The 9,418-nt window shown below is 41.4% G+C and overlaps 1 long non-coding RNA gene across 7 annotated transcripts; it reads right to left on the bottom strand.

Annotated features, from left to right (window-relative positions):
* Nucleotides 1–2,616: 2,616 nt before the first annotated feature.
* LOC127298695 (uncharacterized) lies at nucleotides 2,617–8,910 on the bottom strand. Of its 7 annotated transcripts, XR_011744670.1 has the most exons (7): nucleotides 8,130–8,910; nucleotides 7,972–8,061; nucleotides 6,960–7,055; nucleotides 4,636–6,873; nucleotides 3,892–3,952; nucleotides 3,691–3,822; nucleotides 2,618–3,056 (listed from the first exon to the last, which is right to left on the bottom strand). It is a non-coding gene; the product is annotated as an uncharacterized lncRNA (long non-coding RNA). The 7 variants fall into 7 exon arrangements; XR_011744666.1 differs by having other exon boundaries at nucleotides 2,617–3,056; nucleotides 3,892–6,873; XR_011744669.1 differs by having other exon boundaries at nucleotides 2,617–3,056; nucleotides 3,691–4,958; nucleotides 6,015–6,873.
* Between the last annotated feature and the right edge of the window lie 508 nt (nucleotides 8,911–9,418).

Raw genomic sequence — 9,418 nt, 5'->3', positions numbered from 1 at the left:
GCAGGTCTTCAGCAGCGGTTTGATTCATCGCCTGTAGGTGCTCGCTCGGCGAGTCATTTTTTTCCGGCGGCGCTCCGTAGATCAGCTGGCCGGGGTTGGTTGGAATCTTTGCCCCATCGCGTTCGTTCCTTCATTGTCCTGCCCCACCAAAGATCAGCGTCCATTCAAAGCCTTATCCCCAAATTCTCCAAATGCACTTTCCGCAATCAGCTGGATCCAGCGTGGTTCTCTCGTCTGTTATTTTCCAACACGGCTTGTGATAATCGAGGAAGCTTACCTATATAAATCGGCAGTACATGGCTTAGGGGAGCTGAGGTGGGATTATTGCACAGACATAAACAGGCATAGTACCGTAAAACAAAGCGTAAAAAGATGACTCGTGGCCCAACACCATGGTTGCCTGGCCCAGATCAGCTGTCAGAAAGAACGTGGGAACGTGGTAACGAGAGAACCAAACGAAAGGGTACACCGAACGAAAGGGTGCGGTGGCACTGGTCTGTATTGTGCGTTTTGGTGCGAGGGTAAATCGGTCCAAAAAAAGCGTTGACGAAACTTTTTGGCAGAAACCTTAGCTCCTTTATTATTAGGTATAGATATAGATATAGACTAGTACAAATGCCCGTGCGTTGCCACGGGACCTCAATTTTTATTTCACAGTGCATATATATAATTCACAACTCACTATGAAAATCAAAACAAATCATGGATATCATAATGTACTACAACATAATAATACCGAACACAATAACAAGATAACATTGTTGTGTGCATCTACGTGGTTCCAAGTTCTAGGTCTTCTTGTTACCCTTTCGCGGTAAGTCCCACACATGTGTTCTAGGTTGTCATAACAACTCAACAATCTCTCCTTTAGATGTATTATTGTCAAAAATATGAGTGCTGCAAACACAGCTATAACTGAAGGAATACTTCTTTTCTGATTAGTCCAAACAACACATTGATATTTGTCAAACATAAAAAGGAGCTTAGCAAATCTTCAGCTAAAAAAACTTCATCGGCAAGCTGGTGGTGCGGATGCTAATTTTTTTAGGTTGTTTCCTCAAACCTCTTTAGCACATGCAAGCCAAAGAAAAATGAAGTGAAACATGGTTGCCATCAAGGCACAATAACAAATCTTTACATACATCTTTTCAATCCACAAACTCAACAAATTAGATGCACCTCTCTGCCAAATAGAGTATTATATGATGGGAGTGTAAATTTAACCATACTAATGCCAAGAGTGAATTTGGCAAAAATGGACAACTGTTAAGGTTACAACAAAATTTTGATTTCAAATGCAACTCTACAATTTGTAAATTTCCGTCAATTAGTGTTATTTAATATGCATCAGATAAGTAGTAAAGATTAAGACGTTTTGGAACCTAACAGAATATGCTCTTGATTTTTAAATGTATGTTAAATTGTTAAAATTTCTGACCAGAAATATGCCGGGTACATCTTCATGTTCTATGGTATCACCAAGTTGTTTCAAGAAAACTAATATATTATACGTCGTGCGTAAAAAAGATAAAATTTGATGCTAAAAAAGCTTTTCACAAGATTTTTTTAATTTGTTTTACACATAACACAAAAAGGTCAGATTTTCGCGAAACTTGACTTGCATAGGTTGAATATATGCAGAAGTTTTTCTTCAAAAAAATCCACATTTAAAATATATGCTTTGGGTGTCATGTAGATATGCATGATCAATAGCGAATCTCCGGTGTTACATAGTCTAGATTCTAGAATTCATTTATGAGGTAGTACGATGGATTTTTGTAACAATGGGACTATGGTTCTCGATGCTATATCTTCTTGCATAAATTATTTTACCTAAAGAAGCAGATATTTCTTTCTTCCTCATTCATTGCCCTTGCTCCCATCACTCTCGTCCAGGTAGTTCCTCCTGTCTTGTTCGTCTCCGTGAAGTTTCCCTCATCACGTCCCCTTCAACACCTTCGACTTTTTGGGTCTCGCCTCCCCGCCTTGTCCTCTTCCCACCTCCCATCCGCTCCGCCGCCTCCACCACCCAGCTCCATCATCAGTGCCGGCGCGACTCCGCTGTGAACACGTTGTATGCCCGCGCCGCCGAAGCTCAAGCGCGCACTACCTCACCAAATTCCCTTATCTCTCGCACTTCCTCCTCCGCCGACCAACCGGCACCCTCCTTCGAAGCCCCCCAGCAAGGATACCAACGTCGCTATTGACGCATCCATGCTCCGCGAGCCTGCCCACGTCGACCAGCATCGTTGGTTTACCTGGTTGCATCCTCCGACGACACACGGCCGGCAACGACCACGTTCGGCTCCCCCGCAATAAAAAACGACCACCTTCAGCTAGAACACTTGATCCAGGCCTCCTGTCCAACTCGGTTCATCATCTAGAGAGAAGGTAAAGTCCTCCATTTTTACTCAGTTTCCATGCTTGTTAACATACCAAAGAAAATTAGACGACATGTATAAAGAACAAACTTTTTGTTTTGAATCAGGAAGGAATGTTAGACGACATGTATGGTAAACTAAGTGATTGTCGAATTTTAATGAGACATTTTTTTATCATGATCAAATGGAAACAACTATCACAAAAATTTCAATGCGCTGATATTGAATAAAAAATGATCTTAAATAACAATGTTTTAATTTCTTTACAAACATTTTGTATGACCCCTTTACAATCTTGACCTTTATATAGAAAAAAGGAACTCGTTAATGCTAAACACCCGAACAGACATGGACATGGACACCTCAGAAGAAAAACTCATCCTCACTCATAATCCCAATTCCCCACTCTCAAGCTCACTCCCTCTCACTATCTTGGTTATTTCCTACATTTCTTCAAGGGGAAAAATGTCGGCAATGACACACCACTGGAATCTTCTGGAACCACATGGACCAGCAACAGTTCGAGGATGCCTAGGTACTCGGCCATTGAGGCGTAGCTGTTCTTCACGCACTGCAGCCCTTTAGCCAGTTAGCTCCCATCTATCACATTTGATTTTACTATCAGTGTTACCAAATTCCTGTATCTCCTCTGTATTGCAAGCAAGGATTGTGGGGCTGGCAGATAAAGTGACAAGACAAAAATATTATGGATGAGATAAAAAGGGAGGATTCTGTCTTGTTCCTTGACAAATACACGGCAAGCACTTCAAGAAGTTGACCAACACAATAAAGCATAAAACAAACTTGCGTCACTTCTGGGCTAAACAAATTGATCTCCAGGAATAATGAGCTATCATCTGCACAGTACTCTCATGGTAACGGCACAAGCAACTGAGTAAGAAAATTCATAGTCGAAATGGAAAGACACAAAAACTAACACATCATGGACCTAAAACCTGATATTGGAAATTACACCTTCTTAGTTTGCCCATTATAAACATGATTCAGGCATCAGTCCAAGGATTCATGCCTTAAGAGAAAACAAGTAACCTCCGGTAACAATCCATAATTCAAATTGCATTTATTTATGTTTCAGATGCCAAAAACAAATACATTGTACAATAATATTGGAATTTTTTTCTGAAGAAGGCAAACAAACTTCAAAGGGTTATGGGATGCGATGTGGACATCACAACAAATAAGAACAATAAACAATCATCAATCTATTTTATATAAGAGCACGAAAAAACAAGACCGGTAGGATTTATATAATTATCATTGCAAGTAAAAATGTTGAGGAGATGTCTACCTTGTGAAAAGAGGTTGAATTTGTATTTTTTGGTGACTGAATGCTTTGCACCTTGCCTGCACCGATGCACATCGTCAGTGGCCTGCCACGGTTGTAGCTGCTGTGTCGGATACCGTCCCATCGGGAAACCGTCTGCGCCAAGATAACTTGAGCAGATCGGTTCGAATCGTACGGGAGGTTGGTTGAGTATCAAGTACTTACATCAAAAGGTGCTCCACTTTATTCCCTTTGAGTTATGCTTCTTTCTGATTTCTGATGCTACCTAATAATCACCCTATAATTATCAAGTGGTTTGGACCAGGTGCTCATTTCGATGGCCAGTGAATACTGGAAGAAATCTCAGTACTATAATTCTGGAAGAAATCAACTTCAAAACTTATAATCTAACACTGTATTTGACAAAACAACATGACACTTGTGCTTCATATTTTAGTAGACTGCAAACACACGATCCATTTTTGTTTGTTTGTAATCACCAAAACCAACTTGTGCCTAGCTTCAGCACCAACACAACCTAGCAAACCATAAATCTCTTGTACCGTGAAATAAAGATTAGGCAAACAATAAAAGTGAGAAAAATGACAATAACTGATGTTAATTACTGAATTACACCGCAACAGACAACTAATGAGAATGCATCAAGCTTCGTGGTGCGCCAAGCTTACTGGTAGATCTTCATTAAGTAATAATCGAATAAACAAGGCAAAGTATGACTTAAAAACCAAATTTCCATTCAACGGAATGCATAAGAGGATATAAAGCATCCTCCCTGTTGCCTGTCAAACCGGGCTAGTTATGTCTGTGACCTTCATTGCTTAGTATCAAGTAAACTATAGTGCCTTCTATTCTCAAATGTTGAACACAAATTCTGGTGAAATGCAATTCTCAACTATCTCCCTTTCGATGCAATTATCAAATGTTGAACACATATCCTGATGAATGTACCTTCTTATTCTTTCGAGAGAAGAAGACACTATAGCTTGAGGAGCTGGAGCTGCTGGCGAGAGCACGATAGTCAACACAGCAAGACAGTGAGCCGGGGAGCAGGTCTTCCACTCCCTGCTACCTCTGGCCACGCCGGCGGCGGCGAGGCAGGGCCCAAACTTGTCGATGAATTCCTTCCTCCGCAGACGACGGTGAGGGGGCTGTGGAGGCAAGGGAGAACGACGATGGTAGCGGTCCATAAGAGGGAGCGCGGCTAGCAAGCCGGCCGGCGACGGGCCAGACGATCGACGGCGAAGAGTACAATGTGAAATTTGATTTGAAGCCTAAATTTAAAACAATCAAAATGTTAAAATGAACTGGGGAAGGAAGGGCAAGTTTTGTGTGATGGAGGGAGTACTTTAAATGAAGGACACAATGAGGAAAAAAATATGAATGCAATAGATGAATAAATAAATAAATGACCTTTTGTGTGAAAGTGTATTCTAGTAAAGAATGTGCTCATCGCCACTCAGATTTTGTATCATGAATCTAGGAGCTCATAAGTGCATTGCCATAATTCTCATGTTCCCATTTAAAAAGAAAAGAAAAGAAAAGAGAAAAACACTGCATATTCTCATTGCAAAAGTATACCACATGTTTTCTGCTGGAAAATTTGTGCAACTAATTACATGAGCAAACATCGGCAAGGAGAGTAACAGGGAGCTAACTTTTTTTCCATCTCCCGCCCTATTATAGAATATACTGTGATATATAAGTGGTACTTGTCTCGGCAGAGACAACATGAAGAGGCTTAACTAAGCCTTGTCATGAAAGGATTGACGTTTGAAAATAAAATCTCTAGAAAGCATCAATACAAACTACTGGAAGTATGAATCAGTGGTTCCATACTTGCATTTTTTAGAAGCAGCTACGTATTTGCCTATTTCTCTTGTCTAGAACTGGAAAAAAATCTGAGTTAAAAAAATCACTTTTCTCAAATCATCCTAGACCTGTATCTATCCGAATGTAACCTTTCACCAGAAATTTCTTTTTTTATTGCATACACCAGGAATAGGTATCATACTGAGGTAAACTGCACAAAAAACAAGTGAGCCTGTGGAAAATATCAAGTGGGAGAAAAAGTATCCAGATGAGTACAATAATAGTATTATGGTGTAGAAAATAAGGCTCCCCTGAACCCATCGACATTTAAAAAATTGCATGATCTTTTTGATTGAGGATTGCATATAAGGCATCAAATGTGACATTGGGCTCAAAGTACCTTTACACCGGCCGACAGATAATTCAAATTGCATAGCATTTCCTATACTCTAATCATTCAGTTCAGAAAATCATGTGCACAGTCTCAAGATATGTCAAGTAATGTGGGCATTACTTACCCGTTAAAATGCACACTAAGGAACATTAACTAAAGGATGTTCAATGTTTTGATGCTTCTAAGAAGTAGCAGACAGGCATGGAGGACAACGCAACATCTAGGTGGAGATGTCTTGCAGCTTGAGGAGTGCGGCGTGTGGCATGCATATTAGGCTCGCAAGACACCGATGAGGACAACGGCGTGATGACGGTGGCTGTCCCCCTGATTCCTAAAGAGGAATTATTTACTAAAAATTAAGATTCTATCCACAGATATCAGAGCATTCTAGTAGTCTCACTGAGGTAAAACTAATATCATGCTGGAGCAATAAATATGATAACAATACTCCTTTTTTTTTACCTATAGGACACTTTCTCACCATTAGAAACCCAATGAATTAGGAATTAGGATTTTTCTCTCCAATCGCCCATCCATCCCCTCTGCTCATGCCACAACAATAAGAAAATGAGTAAAAACAGCAATAGCTCACTTGTGTTGCCACAAAAAAATATGACATAGTTAAAGAAATCTTAGCATGAGACCAGAATAGATGGTCCATTATTTATTCATCTCTCCCCACCTCTCGATTTCTTCCAACAGTTCTTCTGTAAACCCCAATATATACAGAAGAGTGGGCATGATCCCAGGGTAAATGAACATAGAACATGAATTGAAAGAATAAAGGTTAATAATAAAATGCTTTGCATAAGCTATAGTGGCAAGGCCCTGTTCAAATGACATGTGTTGAACAATAAGATATTCGCAAAAAAAAGTTCCTTAGCGCAAACAAGATGAGAGCTAACCGCAGAGCTGGAGATGCTTAAAGAGAGAGTCCATGCTCACATCACCGAAGCTTGAGGTTACCATGACTACCGTGACACCTAAGCAAATTTGCAGTTATGGTCAGAGTGTTCTGGTAGCGGCTCTGACGTTCAGAAATGGAGAATTAGATAACCAGATCAGTTACCTGCATGTGTTGCAGTAGATTTTTCAGACTGGCTCTCTACACCTCCATGGTTCACCCAAGCTGAAGAAGTGCATGCCTAGTCCAACATAAACATGTCTGAAAAAATCAATGTAGTGTTATATCAGTAGTAGAATTTTCATATAATTGTTCATTTAATATCCTTCGATGGGTCATTTCTCATGACATTTGACAATTTATTCTGCTAACCGAGATAACCACCTATGTATAAAAGAAACTGAGAATTACATTGGCTTAATTATAATCATAAAATTAACTTTGTTGTGCACCAATTAATTTGACGTTTATAATTGCAAGTGCCAATAACATCAAAATACATGAAGGGGTAAAGCCCCGCAGTTTCACAATCTAATTTACTTGTACATACGCAGTGCAAATTATGTATCTGAATTAACATTTCTTATCAACTCCATGTATATAGGATTGGAAATGTAGTTTTGAGCATATGAGCAGCATCCCCTCTCTACCCAGTCATTGCTGCAATGATCAAAATTCATCAGAAAAGCACGGAATAATTTACACACCCACGATTCATTACTTTCTGGTCACGTACGGGGATACACCCCTCAATTGCTGGCACAAATTTTAAATACACAAACTTGCAACTAAAATGCTTGATGCAAAATTATGATATGTATGCTTTCAAGTCACTTTTAGATTGAAGGCAGGTGACAAAGAAAGGACACCTATCTGAGCTATCCTAACCTCTAGCTACTTAATTAAAATTTCATCTGTGAATTGCTTCACCTTCTATGCACAAACCCAATATGATGATGCGTTCTACGGACCCAGCTCCATTTCATTCCTGTTTTCTTTCGGTACAAGTTAACGTGCTTTACATGTATCAGTCATTGTGATAAAGAAAAGAAGATCCGCTGTACTTGTACTCACTGCGCTAACATGGTTTGCTCAAGCATAATTTTGCAAGTGAAATGGATCAAAATTGCAATACATAGTAAATAAGTAGTAGGTCTAGAGGAAGAGAGACGATTACCGAAGCCTGCAGAATCCGATTCGCATTGGTGGCACAACCGTAGCAGATCACACCCTGCAAGTAAGAGCAGGACCTAATAACCCTCCCACGCTGAAGAGAAAAAAATAGAGAATTAGATATCTCCAAATCCAAGCTAGCTGTTTAGACGAGATGTGCACCTAAAGAAGAAGTATTCGTCGAATTGGGGGAGCCGACCAGCAAGGCAGCGCCCGAGCCGCCATCACAACTGGTCTTGGAATTGAACCGTAGAGAGCAAGGGGGCTGCACCTTGCAACTGTGGTCGCTGTAACTCGTCAATTTTCCACGGGAAAATTCATCGAGAGGCAATGGCCCTGCCCTCTCCCCTTCCTCCCTGCCATTCACGGCCGCATCTGCACCACCTGGCGCGCTGCGGCTCCCACAAGGATGTGCGGCAACCTCGATCGATGCCGAACTTTGGATGGCGGCTGAAGCGGTCTCCCTGCTCGGAGCCTAATGTTAGGCAGAGGATTCGCTTCCCCACGGCAGCTTCCCAAAGCTACGAGGCCTCTTGGGCGCTTGGCGCTTGGGCCTCTGGGTCCTCTCCCCGGCGGCACTACCCCATCCTCTTACCTCCAACATCGACGGTCCTTCTTCTCCTCTTCTTCACGACCAACCTGAACACGATCCCGCCATTGACGCGAGGCAGGTGGCATCAAGATTTGCCCCGGGCTCCTTTTCCTATTCTTTGACGTGTTTGGAGATCAGACGGTGTAGTGGTACCGGGGCCTCGGGGGAGAGGGAGAGCATGGCGGCCGTGGTGGCGCCGAAACCTAGGCGGCTGCAACGAGGAAGAAAGGGAATCGAGGAGACTTGCCTCAGGACTCAGGGACGCGAGGCAGGGATGAACGATGTGAGGCTGGCGTTTTACTTGGGCCTGGCCCATATAGGCGCGTGCGGGAGTATAAGCAGAGACGACGAAAATCTGACGTATTGGCAGAATAGGAAACACGTTCGTTCTTTTTAAGTAGTGTAGATAGAAGTTACACAAAATTTATTATCTATTTAATCAACGGTCACGAAAAATTAGATTAGACGGAACCTAGATTCGATTAGACGAAGCCTAAGTTCCGTGTCAATCACCGTATATCATTAATTAAAGCTGATCTAGTTAAGACACGGAATGAAAATTCTCGTTTTTGTAAGCAAAGTGAACATCGCAATCTTGGAGCATGAAAGGGAGAATTCTCGAAGCATTCCTCAAAAAAGAGATATACGGAGTACCTTGTTTTCAAGAAGATGGAAGGTGAATATCAATTTCTGTACCTATCCGCTCTGTGCAGTTTTCATCCAAAACGAAAGATCAGAGCATGCACCGTATCAGTGACTGTATGTGCCTGTAGTGGAACATGGAGGATCTGGGAAGATGCCTCATATAGCTATCTTCTACAACCTTGAATACAAAACGAAGATTTAATTAGCCTGTTAA

The sequence above is a fragment of the Lolium perenne genome, chromosome 5 (genome assembly GCF_019359855.2).
Source record: "Lolium perenne isolate Kyuss_39 chromosome 5, Kyuss_2.0, whole genome shotgun sequence".
NCBI classification, from domain to species: Eukaryota; Viridiplantae; Streptophyta; class Magnoliopsida; order Poales; family Poaceae; genus Lolium; species Lolium perenne.
This window is presented reverse-complemented; position numbering and strand designations above follow the sequence as displayed.